Source organism: Neovison vison, chromosome 14 (genome assembly GCF_020171115.1).
Source record: "Neovison vison isolate M4711 chromosome 14, ASM_NN_V1, whole genome shotgun sequence".
Lineage (NCBI taxonomy): Eukaryota > Metazoa > Chordata > Mammalia > Carnivora > Mustelidae > Neogale > Neogale vison.
Genome location: NC_058104.1, coordinates 35699626 through 35711893, shown reverse-complemented (window position 1 = coordinate 35711893; position 12268 = coordinate 35699626). Strand labels below are relative to the sequence as shown.

General features: G+C 46.8%; 1 protein-coding gene across 16 annotated transcripts in view; it reads right to left on the bottom strand.

Moving 5' to 3' along the window:
* Positions 1-12268, bottom strand: part of LOC122895785 (thyroid receptor-interacting protein 11-like) — a 294071-nt gene that overhangs the window by 144141 nt on the left and 137662 nt on the right. For 15 of the 16 annotated variants that reach the window (XM_044233482.1, XM_044233486.1, XM_044233487.1 and 12 more), the window contains 2 exons: positions 5825-5945; positions 2097-2177 (listed from right to left, as the gene is read on the bottom strand). The gene's annotated coding sequence lies outside the window, so the exon portion shown is untranslated. Of the gene's footprint in view, positions 1-2096; positions 2178-5824; positions 5946-12158; positions 12248-12268 lie in introns of those variants that run through there. The other variant, XM_044233476.1, reaches the window with a different exon arrangement.

Genomic DNA, 12268 nt, shown 5'->3' with positions numbered 1-12268 from the left:
AATGAGAAGGCAACCTGGTGAATAGGGGAGAGTATTTATATATCGTGTATCTGCTCAGAGATTAACGTCCAATAGCTATACAACAGATACCGTATCGATGTAAGACATACATCTATCTATATCTTATACAACTCGACAGCAAAATATAGGATTTTAAATATATGATTTAAAAATGCCCAGAGGATCTGAGGAGGCATTTTTCCAAAGGAGACATACAGATGGCCAACAGACACATTAAAAAAAAAAAATGCTCACCATCACAAGTCATCAGGGAAATGCCAATCAAAACCATAATGAGTTCTATCACCTCACACCCGTTAGAATGGCTACCATCAAAAAGACTAGAAGACCAGACTAGAAGACTAGCAGTAACAACTGCTGGCAAGGAGGGGAAGAAAAGGGAACCCTTGTGCACTGCTGGTAGCAAGTATATGATGTAACCACTATGGAAAACAGTATCCTCAAAAAGCTGAAAGTAGAACTACCATAGGATCAAGCAATTCAACTTCTGGTTATTTATCTAAAGGGAACAAACACGATCTCCCAGAGATATCGGCATTTCCATGTTCACTGCAGCACTGCTGACGATAACTGACATATCTCCATCGACAGGTGAAGGGATTTTTACAAAAATCAGAGACACGTGCACATATGTGTGCATGCACATGCACTCACACACAATTGTTCAGGCATAGAAAAGAATGAAGTTTTGCCACCTCTAACAACACAGATGGACCCTGAGGGCATTACACTAAGGGAAGTGAGACAGAAAAAGATACATACTGTATGATCTCACTTAAACATGGAATCTTCAAAACAAAAACAAAAGCAGAAACAAAAACAAACCACCCTGAAAAATACTATGAACTCACAAATACAGAGAGCGGATTGGTGGTTGCCAGAGGCAGGGTGTAGGGGTGGGTAAAACAGGTAAGGCAATCAAAAGGAACAAACTTCCCGTTATCAAATAATTAAGGTCTGGGGATGTAATATACAGCTCCCTATATGACTATAGTTAATACTATAATATTGCATACCTGAAAGTTGAGAGTCATTTTTAAAGGTTCTTATTAAAGAAGAAAAAAAAAAAAAAGATGATGTTAACTAGACTTACTATGGTGATCATTTCACAATATTGACAAATATCAAATCATGACATACATATCTGAAACTAATATTATGTTATATGTTAATTATACTTCAATTTCAAAGAGGACACTCATTTTTCAAAAAGTACCTTGATTGGGGTGACTGATGTTTTATAGGTCTACACTTATGTCAGGACTTAATAAATTATACACTGTAAATATGTACACTTTATGGGATGTCAATTCTAATTCAGTAAAACTTCAAGGAAAAATAAAAAACAAACAAAACGAAAAAGGTGCCTTGAATAATTAGTTCCCTCTTCCGTTTCTCATAAATAAATTGCTACAGACAAACACTAAAAATGTAGATAACTTTAAAAAAGAAGAAACTTGAGTGAGCTGGGAAAACCGCTTAAACTGAGCCTATGAAACCAACAACAGATGTCCTGATGTCCTTTTCAACTGTGAAACAATAAATATTAGTCAAAATAAGGATCTAGACGGGAAAGCCCACTGTACCAGGAAGTCTCTGACCTAATCTCATTGTCCGCCATCTCTTCCCCAACCAACTTCCAGCCACCAGTGATCATTTAAAACGTCTAGACCTATATAATACTTTTGAAGGATTAAAGAATTTGGCACTCATATACATAAACTATACTTTTTTCCCCAAGGATCTGAGAGAGAGAGAGAGAGAACGCACGTGTGCGTGAACAGGAGAGGAAGAGAGAATCTCCAACAGACTCTGTGCTGAGTGGGGAGCCTGAGGCGGGGCTTGATCAAAGGACCCTGGGACCATGACCCGAGCTGAAGGCAGAGGCCTTAACCCACAATGTTGAAAATAAACATTTTTAAGTTGGTTCTAGGCAGACACATGGGAATGACATTACACTTATACAGAGCTCTGATCAGACATGGCTTTCAAACACTCTCTCTCTCTTTTTTTTTAACTAAGAACATGTTAATGGAGGAAAAACACTTGGGAGAGTTGGTGAGTTTGCAACTTACATCTCCAGCTGCGGCAGCCTGCGAGACGGTGTAAATCGCCAAGGGTCCAGAATCTGAGTAACCGGCGTTAAAAGCGGAAACCTGAAATACAACGAAATTTTACTGTCTGTCATTTGACCAGGGAAAACAGGGCCCAATTTCCCAAACAGACAAAAGCCTGGGACCTTCCCGGTACAAGCCAAAGAGATGAATTACGATTTCACGTAACCAGTTCTGGCAAGGGCCGCAGTGTTTTGGATGCGGGTTACTTCTTTCAAAACCATAATGGTTTTAACATTTTTCACTTAAATCTTTCTAAACCAGACTGCTCGCTTTACTTTTCTGCTGGTATTTTCTAACGTTCTTTGATGATTCAAGGTTAACGTAAACATTTATTTACGAACAGTATTATCACAGCGGCAGGAGGGCTGAGTGGTACACACTGTGGGCTTCAGTATCAGACAAGCCCGCTGTGTTCCCCCTGCTAGTGCCGAGGACCCCTCTTTTTGCCAATTCACTCACACTTCTCCGACAGACAAAAGTCAAAGGGCTGGGGGAAAATGCTCAGCAGACGTTACCAGATATCCAAGGGAGCCGCAAGTTCAGCCTCAGGACTGGGTATTGCTGTCTGCAGTCTGAGCAGAGTGTTACGCTCCCTAAGGTGAACACGAATGCTCAGTGTCGTGTCTCCCAGCGTTTATATGGGCGCTTTACACAAAGATCACCTAGGCTGTTTTTAAAAGTACAGACTTTCAAGTTCCTGTAACAGATTTACTCCATCAGATCCCCATAGATGCAATCCGGAAAGCCGCATTTCAAAAACAATTCCAGGGGATTCTTAGGCATGTCAAAGTTGGAGAACCACTGGCCTAGCCCATAGAAAGCGTAAGAAGAAATGCTCTTTAATGATTTGAAGTTTAATGACCATTTTGAGACTATCCTATTCATACCTCCAATTTCTGGCCAAATGTTAAAGTAGGAATTTCCATGAAATGACATCACTGATCAGAACTGAACTGCAGCCACCCAAAAGCATCCTTGACATTCAGAGGTAAAGAGTAGCGTGAAGAAAAGAGCAGCATGAGCGAGGAAAGAGGAAACATAGAGGGAATTTAAAAAGCGGCAGCTAAATTTAATAAAGGACTAATTTAAGATTTTCAAACAATGCTCCGGGGAACTCAAGAAGGTTCTACAGAGAAAATTCCAAGGCATTCAGTGTCAAGTAAACATTAAAAAATTTCTTTAAAAGCGAACGCTTTTGGTTTAGCATTGCAGCTGGGAAACTGTATGGGATGAAAAAGGTTCCTCTGCTTTAAAAAAAAAAAAATTTTTTTTTTTTTTTTTTAAACCATTACTTATGGGGGGCCTGGGTGGCTCAGTGGGTTAAGCCTCTGCCTTCGGCTCAGGTCATGATCCCAGGGTCTTGGGCTCAAGCCCGGTATCAGGGCTCTCTGCTTGGTAGGGAGCCTGCTTCCTCCTCTCTCTCTCTCTGCCTGCCTCTCTGCCTACTTGTGATCTCTACCTATCAAACAAACAAATAAATAAATCTTCAAAGAGGAAAAAGAAAAAGAAAACCATCATTTAAGAGAGAAAAACCCTCTCAAAGCCTGAGATACGGGAGAACCATTTTAGATTTCTAAATCAACATGACCATATATAATGAACTCTGCTCAAACCAAAAGCCTGATTTCTGGCCCGAGACCCACACATACACCCTACACATCTGTTTTGTGAACGAGATGCCTACAGGAAAATCACGTTGTCCTTCAAGTAATGATCAAGTTCCTTTACAAGAAAGCTTGGGATTCCTGCCTGTATGCTAATTTACAAATCTTTTGAGCTTTTACAAAATGTAAAAAGTAAATAATCCTATAAAAACTGTTCATCCTCCAGAGCACTTTCTTCCCTGTGAAAAGCATGTTCCCAGGAGCGCCTGGGTGGCTCAGTGGGTTAAAGCCTCTGCCTTTGGCTCAGGTCATGAGCCGAGGGAAGGAAGAAAACTCAACCAAGAAACACCTCTGTAAGAACCCGGCCTATATAAGAACATGGCACAGGGTGGCCAAAAAGTCAACCGTGTCTAGCCTTAGATCTGTCCGTAGGTATGTTGTAGCGGGCAAGGCCTTGACTGCTCTTGTCTGGAATAAAATTTAAAAAGAAAATGAGACTAAGAAAGAAAAAAAAAAAAAAAAAAAAAAGTAAAATCAGAAAAAGCAAAATAAAAGCAATAAAAGTAGCTACCATGCGTGGGGGCGCCTGGGTGGTTCAGTGGGTTAAAGCCACTGCCTTCGGCTCAGGTCATGATCTCAGGGTCCTGGGATCGAGCCCCGCATTGGGCTCTCTGCTGAGCAGGCAGCATGCTTCCTCTTCTCTCTCTCTGCCTGCCTCTGTGCCTACTTGGGATCTGTCTGTCAAATAAATAAATAAAGTCTTAAAGGGAAAAAAAAAAAAAAAAAAAAAAAGCTACCGGGTCTTCAGCACTTCTCATATGCCCACTGCTACTCATCATCTCATGAGTTCTCTTAATAATCCAGAGAAGTTATCCCTTTAAAAACATGGACCTGGGGGATGCCTGGGTGACCAAGTCGGTTAAGCTGCTGCCTTCAGCTCAGGTCATGATCCCAGGGTCCTGGGATCAAGTCTCACATCGGGCTCCTTGCTCAACGGGGAGCCTGTTTCTCTCTCTGCCTCTGCCTGCCACAATGCCTGCTTGTGCTCTCGATCTCTCTCTCTCTCTGACAAATAAGTAAATAGATAAATAAAATCTTTAAAACAACAACAACAACAACAACAACAACAAGGACCTGAGGCTCCAAGAGATCCAAAACAGCTCAGGCCTGCCTGACAGCCCGACAGTGCCAGAAACGCTCCTGTACAAATTAACTCACTCACTCCTCACTACAACCCTATGAAGTCAGGACTGTTATTATTCCCATTTTTCAGATAAGGAGACAGGCACAGAGAGATTATTAAACTTGTCCAGGTCACACAGCTAAGCAGTCTACCTCCAGAGCATGGACTCCCAACCACCATGCAATCCTGCTGAAGGTCACTGAGCCAGGCATAAAGAGCGAGAGCCAGGATTCAGACCCAAGCGGAGTCATTTTAAACCTCGAAAGCGTAACCCTTTCCACTAGGGCAGAAGAGAAAAACAGGCAGCCAGTGGTGCAAACTCGGTGATCTCAGAAATCAGGAAATTTTATTCTCAAATCAAACCAAGACTGGTTTCGGACCAAGGTCCTGAAAAAGAGTTCTCAACTCAACTCGAACTCACACACCCACACAGTAACAAGCAACTGGCACTGAGCGGGGGACCGTCCCATCAGATGGGACATGGACACTCGGGTTCACCGTAGTCCTCACCACTCCTGCTGCCTTACACTGGCCAACTTGATCCATGTGCATCACTCCTGCCTCTGAAGGAATCGGAGTCGGCTACCCCTCCACCCATAGGACAGCCAAAATTCCCTTCACCAAGGTCTGACTCTACAGTAAATACAATGATAAAAGAAGAACTCAAAAAACTTCTATTAAGGCCAAGACAGAAGTTTCAAAGACTCTGGCCGTAAGTTCGCTGGAAATCAAGAAATCCGCGATGCTGGGGACTGCCAGAATCAATGAAAAAGGAGGTATGTGAGTGGGCAGAGGCAGAAGGAAAAGAGTAAGCGGGAAAACATACTGACGTTGCTCAGAGAGTGTTGAGCCACCACGGAAACAGAGGCAGAAAGCAAATGTCTCACGCTCCCACTTACCTGTTCATAGTTTATGAACGTGGCGGCGTCAAAACTGCTGGCTGCCCACTTGAGAAGGTTGGCCGCCTGCTCCGGAGTCACATAAACCAGCACACATTGGGCCATCAGGAGTGTTGGCAATCTTACGAGAAGAAAAAAGGCATCATCCACATGTATTCATCAAACGGACTCTCTAGGGATGACTGGGTGGCTCTGTTGGGTAAGCACCCGGCTCAGGTCATGATCTCGGGGTAGTGAGATCAAGCCCACATCGGGCTCCCCATTCAGTGGGGAGTCTGCTGGAAATTCTCCCCCTCCCCCCACTCCCTATGCTGGGTAGGAGAGTGTCGTCTCAGGATCCCAGCGTCCCAGAAAGAATGGGGGTGCCTGAGTGTGGCAGAGCTCCTGGGCACTGGATCAGGGAAGACGGCTGCAATCAGAGAGCCCAGGAGGGGGTTCTCAGCTTGGGGTTGCTATAAACTGTGAACCAAGGCATGGTCAGGTGACTGCTCCCGGACTAGGGGCCCAGTAAGCAGCAGAACCACCGCAAGAACCCCCTTCCTCCCCTGGGGGGGGGGGGCGTGGCACAGGTGCACACTGCAGGAGTCGGCACAGTTTACAGACTTGAAAGGGATCATGTGCCTGAGATAGAAATGCTCGGTCACAGGCTGGATGAGGATGGAGTGTGGTTGGAGACCAGGGAGATAGGAGTGATTGACTGCTTTCCTCTGAGGGCTCCCTGATACCAGACTGGATAAAAAAGCAAGACCACTGAGGGGCACCTGGGTGGCTCAGTGGGTTAAAGCCTCTGCCTTCGGCTCAGGTCCTGATCCCAGGGTCCTGGGACTGAGCCCCGAATCTGGCTCTCTGCTCAGCAGGGAGCCTGCCTCCTCCTCTCTCTCTCTCTGCCTGCCTCTCTGCCTACTTTTGGTCTCTGTCAAATAAATAAATAAAATCTTAAAAAAAATAAAAATAAAAATAAAAGGCAAGAGCATCGATACGCTGTCTACAAGAGACTCCTCTTAGACTCAAAGACACCTCCAGATTCAAAGTGAGGGGGTGGAAAACCATTTACCATGCTAACGGACATCCAAAGAAAGCTAGGATAGCAATCCCTGTATCAGACCTATAGATTTGAAACCAAAGACTAATAATGGATGATGAAGGACACTAGATCATAAAGGGTCTATCCAACAAGAAGATCTAACAATCGTAAATATTTATGCCCCTCACATGGGATCAGCCAATTATATACACCAGTTAATAACAAAATTAAAGAAACACACTGGTGAGAATACAGTAATCGTCGGGGACTTGAACACGCCCTCACTGCCAAGGACGGATTGTCTAAGCAGAAGATCAACAAGGAAACAAGGGCTCTGGATGACACACTGCCCCAGATGGACTTCACAGATACAGTCAGAGCATTCCACCCTAAGGCAACAGAATACACAGTCTTCTCGAGTGCCCGTGGAACATTCTCCAGAACAGAACACCTACGGGGACACAAATCAGGTCCCAACTGGTACCAAAAGACTGGGATCCTTCCCTGCCTATTTTCAGACCACAGTGATTGGAAACTGGAACTCAAATCACAAGAGGAAAGTTGGAAAGAACTCAAATACATGGAGGCTAAAGAAGAATTTTAAAAATTCAGGGAAACCGATGAAAATGAAAGCATAACTGTGCAAAATTCTGGGGATGCAACAAAGAGAGGGAAGTATATAGTAATACAAGCCTTTCTCAAGAAACAAGATAGACCTCAGATACACAACCAAACCTTACACCTCAAGAAACTGGAGAAAGAACAGCAAATAAAGCCTACTAGACTCAAGAGTAGAGCAGAAATCAATACAATAAAACCAGAAGGACAGTAGAACAGATCAATGACTAGGAGCTCGTTCCTTGAAAGAATTAGTAAGATCGATAATCCCCGGGACAGACTGATCAAAACAAAAAGAGCAAGGACCCAAATAAACAAAATCATGAATGAGAGAGGAGACGTCACAACCACACCAAAGAAATACAAACAACCGGAAGGACATATTACGAGCATCTACATGCCAACAAATTAGGCAATCCGGAAGAAACAGATGCATTCCTGAGATACATACACTACCAAAACTGAACCAGGAAGAAAGAGAAAACCTAAACAGACCCATAACCAGCAAAGAAACTGAAGCAGTCATCAAAAATCTCCCAACAAGCCAAAGTCCAGGGCCAGATGTCTTCCCAGGGGAATTCCACCCAACAGCTAAACAAGAATTAATACCCAATCTTCCGAAGCTGTTTCAAAAACCAGAAATGGAAGGAAACCTTCCAAACTCTTTCTATGAGGCCAGCATTACCTTGATCCCCAAACCAGACAGAGAGCCTCACCAAAAAGGAGAATTACAGACCAATATCCCTGATGAACATGGATGCAAAAATTCTCACCAAAATACTAGCTAATAGGATCCAACAGTACGTGAAAACGATTATTCACCACGACCAGTGGAATTTAATTCCTGGGACGCAAGGGTGGTTCAATATCTGCGAATCAATCAATAGGGATAGACTACACAGATGAAGGAAAGGACAAGAACCCTATGAGCCTCTCAACAGAGGCCGAAAAAGCCCATGACAAACTACGGCATCCTTTCTTGATCAAAATTTCACAGTGTAGGGAGAGAGGGAATGTACCTCAATATGGGAATGTACCTCTATATCATAAAAGCCATCTATGAAAAGCCCACAGTGAGTATCATTCTCAACGGGGAAAAAGAGAGCCTTTCCCTTTTCCCATAAGGTCAGGAACACAACAGGGATGTTCAGTATCACCACTGCTGTTCAACATAGCACCAGAAGGCCTAGCCTCAGCAATCAGACAACAGAAAGAATAAAAGGCAGGGGTGCCGGCAAGGCTCAGTGGGTTAAGTGTCTGCCTTCAACTCAGGGTCCTGGGATCGAGTCCTGATGATGCTCTCTGCTCAGCAGGGAACCTGCTTCTCCCTCTCCCTCTGTCTGATGCTCTGCCTATTTGTGATTTCTCTATCAAGTAAACAAATAAAATCTTTTAAAAAGTGAGTAAGAAAGAAAGAAAGGGCATCCAAACGTGTCTTTGGAGAGGACATGATACTCTATGTGGAAAACCCAAAAGACTCCACCCCAGAATTGCTAGAACTCATACAGGAATTCGGCAAAGTAGCAGGATATAAAATCAATGCACAGAAATCAGCTGCATTTCTATACACTAACAAGGAGACAGAAAAAAGAGAAACCGAGGAGTCGATCCCATTTGCAACTGCACCCAAAACCATAAGATACCTAGGAATAAACCTAACCAAAGAGGTAAAGGATCTGTACTCCAAAAACGGCAGAACACGTATGAAAGAAACTGAGGAAGACACGAAGAAATGGAAAAATGTTCCACGCTCATGGACTGGAAGAACAAATATTGTTAAAACGTCTATGCTACCTTGAGCAATCTACATAGTCAACGCAATCCCTACCAAAATACCATCAACTTTTTTTCCCAGAGATAGAACAAATTATCCCCAAACTTGTCTGGAACCAGAAAAGACCCCAAACAGCCAGAGGGAGTGTTGAAAAACAACACCAAAGCTGGTGGCATCCCAATCCCAATCTTAAGCTCTATTTACAAAGCTGTCATCACTCAGAGAGTACTGGCAGAAAAACAGACAAATGGATCAATGAAAAGGACTATAGAATCTGGAAATAGACCCTCAACTCGAGGGTCAACTAACCTTTGACCAAGCAGGAAAGAAGATCCAATGGAAGAAAGACCGTCTCTTCAACAAATGGTACTGGGAATATTGGACAGCTACATGCAGAAGAATGAAACTATACGATTTCCTTACACCATACACAAAAATAGACTCCAAGTGGATGAAAGACCTACACAGGAGACAGGAATCCATCAAAACTGTAGAGAACACAGGCAGCAAGTTCCGTGACCTCAGCTGCAGCAACGTCTTGTCAGACACGTCTCCAAAGCCAAGGGAACGAAAGGCAAAAAAATGAACTACCGGGACTTCACCAAGATAAAAAGATTTTGCACAGCATAGGGAATAGTCGACAAAACCAAAACACAACTGGCAGAATGGAAGAAGGTTATTTGCAAAAGACGTGTCAGATAAAGGGACAGTATCCAAAATCTATAGAGAACTTACCAAACTCAACACCCAAAGAAGAATCTGATCAAGAAATAGGCAGAAGACATGGACAGACGTTTCTGCAAAGAAGACATTCCAATGGCCAACAAGCACATGGAAAAATGCTCCCTATGGCTGGGCATCAGGGAAATACAAAGCAAAACCACAAAGAGATACCATTGCACAATGGTCAGAAAGGATAATATGTATGCATATACCAGTACACAGGACACCAGCATCAATATATACAATATATATATATATTACATGTAAATTACCTATGCAGGGGAAGGCAGGGGAAGGCTCAGGAGCAGCCCACCAGGGGCCAGGACCAAGGGCGGCAGGGACTCGCGCAGCGCGGGATTGGGGGGGGGGGGGTCTCCGGTGGCCGACCCACCAAACGGCTGCTCTGGGACTCCGGCACCGCCCAGGACCTGGGCTCCAGTGTGTGCCGTGGCCCAGTCCCGGGCCAGGGGCCCCTGTGCCTGCTGTGTGGTGGCGGCAGGGGACGGGAGCACGCCACCAAGAGAGCAGCCAGCCCTCCTGTTCCGAGCCCAGACCCCACGCGGCGCAAGGCGGAATCGCAGCGGCGGGAATGGGCGCGGTCCCCTGCCAGGCTCTGGTTGGCCAGCTGCTGCTTCACCATGGCGACGGCAGGGGGCAGCGGGGCTCCAGCGGCGGGGCAGCTGCAGGAGCCATTCCTAAACCGGTGCACTAGCGCCAGGCCCGGCTGACTCAGGCCTCTGCCGCCCCACACCCGGGCCACTCTGTGCAGAGCGGAGGACCCGCAGACCGGCCACCTCCACCGTCCTGCGCAACCCCCTGCCTGCTCTAGGTGCACAGCCACGGGAGGCGAGAGAGGCACGGCGCAGGCGGCGGCCCCTGAACCGCCAAACCAAGGTGCGGGCCGAGCTGTTCCTGCAGGGCTGACGGGGCAAGGAGGGGCAGGGCACTCTGGGAGTCTCTGGAGGCTGGAAATACCCAAAGCCTCCCTGGAGGTCAGTTGTCTGCGCCGGCGTAGACATCCCTGAAATGCACCAAGGATCCTCTCTCCTAGCTGGATGGATGCGTCTGACTGTACTTTTCCCCTCAATGGAAAAGATGCTATTGCGTGGAAAGCTCATGCCGCCGCCGGACTTTGTGTACTGCGACCCTACTTAGGGGGAAGTCCAGGGCCCGGTGCATTTTCTGGCCGCAGGCCCCTGGGTGCAGCCGGGCAGGAGCATGCACTAGGGGCCGCCCCAGGACAGCCAGCAAAGCAGGGGAAGGAGGGCAAGGGCCCAAGCCTGGTGTGGGAAGTTGCAGGGATCAGTGGCTGGGACCCAGACCAGGGGCCCCAGGGTCTTGGCTGCTTGGAACTACCTGAGCGGCGGTGGCGCGCGCGCGCGCGCGGGAGCGCGGGAGCGCGCACGAGGTGGGGAGCGCGGGAGTGCGAGCGAGGTGGGGGGCAGCGCGGGAGCGCGCGCGAGGTGGGGACGCGGGAGCGCGCGCGAGGTGGGGACGCGGGAGCGCGCGCAAGGTGCTGCTTAGAAACGGGGGCGGTTGGCTTTTGATTCTTAGCCTCGCGCAGGCAGGGGTTCTGTGACACTTGGCGGGGTAGTCCGGCTGGACTGGACGCTTTCTCACCGCGGACCAGGGCAGTTGTATGACCGCCAGATGTTCTCCTGGGCTGGTGGTCTGGGCTGTGGCCTAGGCCATACCCTAGGGGCCGTGGACAGCAGCCACACCTCTTTGACCAGGGACATCTCTGATATTCACAGACATGTGCTGGGGAAAGGGACTTTCCCTGGGGACACCATGGATCTGGCTGATGTCATCTCATCCCAGACACAGATCAACAGACGCCTCCCTGAGACAGACACACTGGAGGCTGAAGTGACTCACTGGAAGATGTTGTGCCCGTGTTCCACCCAGGGACCAAATACCGTCGACCCAGAAACAGTGTGGACACTGAAGAGCCACATCAGGGACCTACAGCAGAAGCAGATACGGGACATGGACAAACATCAGCTGGAAGTGGCCGTGTTGCAAAACACCCACCGGCAGAAGCTAGCAGACCTCACTGACCGGCACCGCAAACAACTAATGGACTATCGACGACAGGTGGAAGACCTGCAAAACCAAGGTGCTGCCGGGAACGTGAACCGTGACCTTCTTGAGGAGAGGGAAAGGGATCTCAGAAGGCTGAAGCAGCAACTTACACAAATGCAGCGGCTGAACGACAGTCTGAACAACCTTGCTTCGGATCTCCGAGCAGAAAAGGAGAAGTTGGTTCGTGAGCTCCGACAGGCAACACATCAGCTGGAGGAAT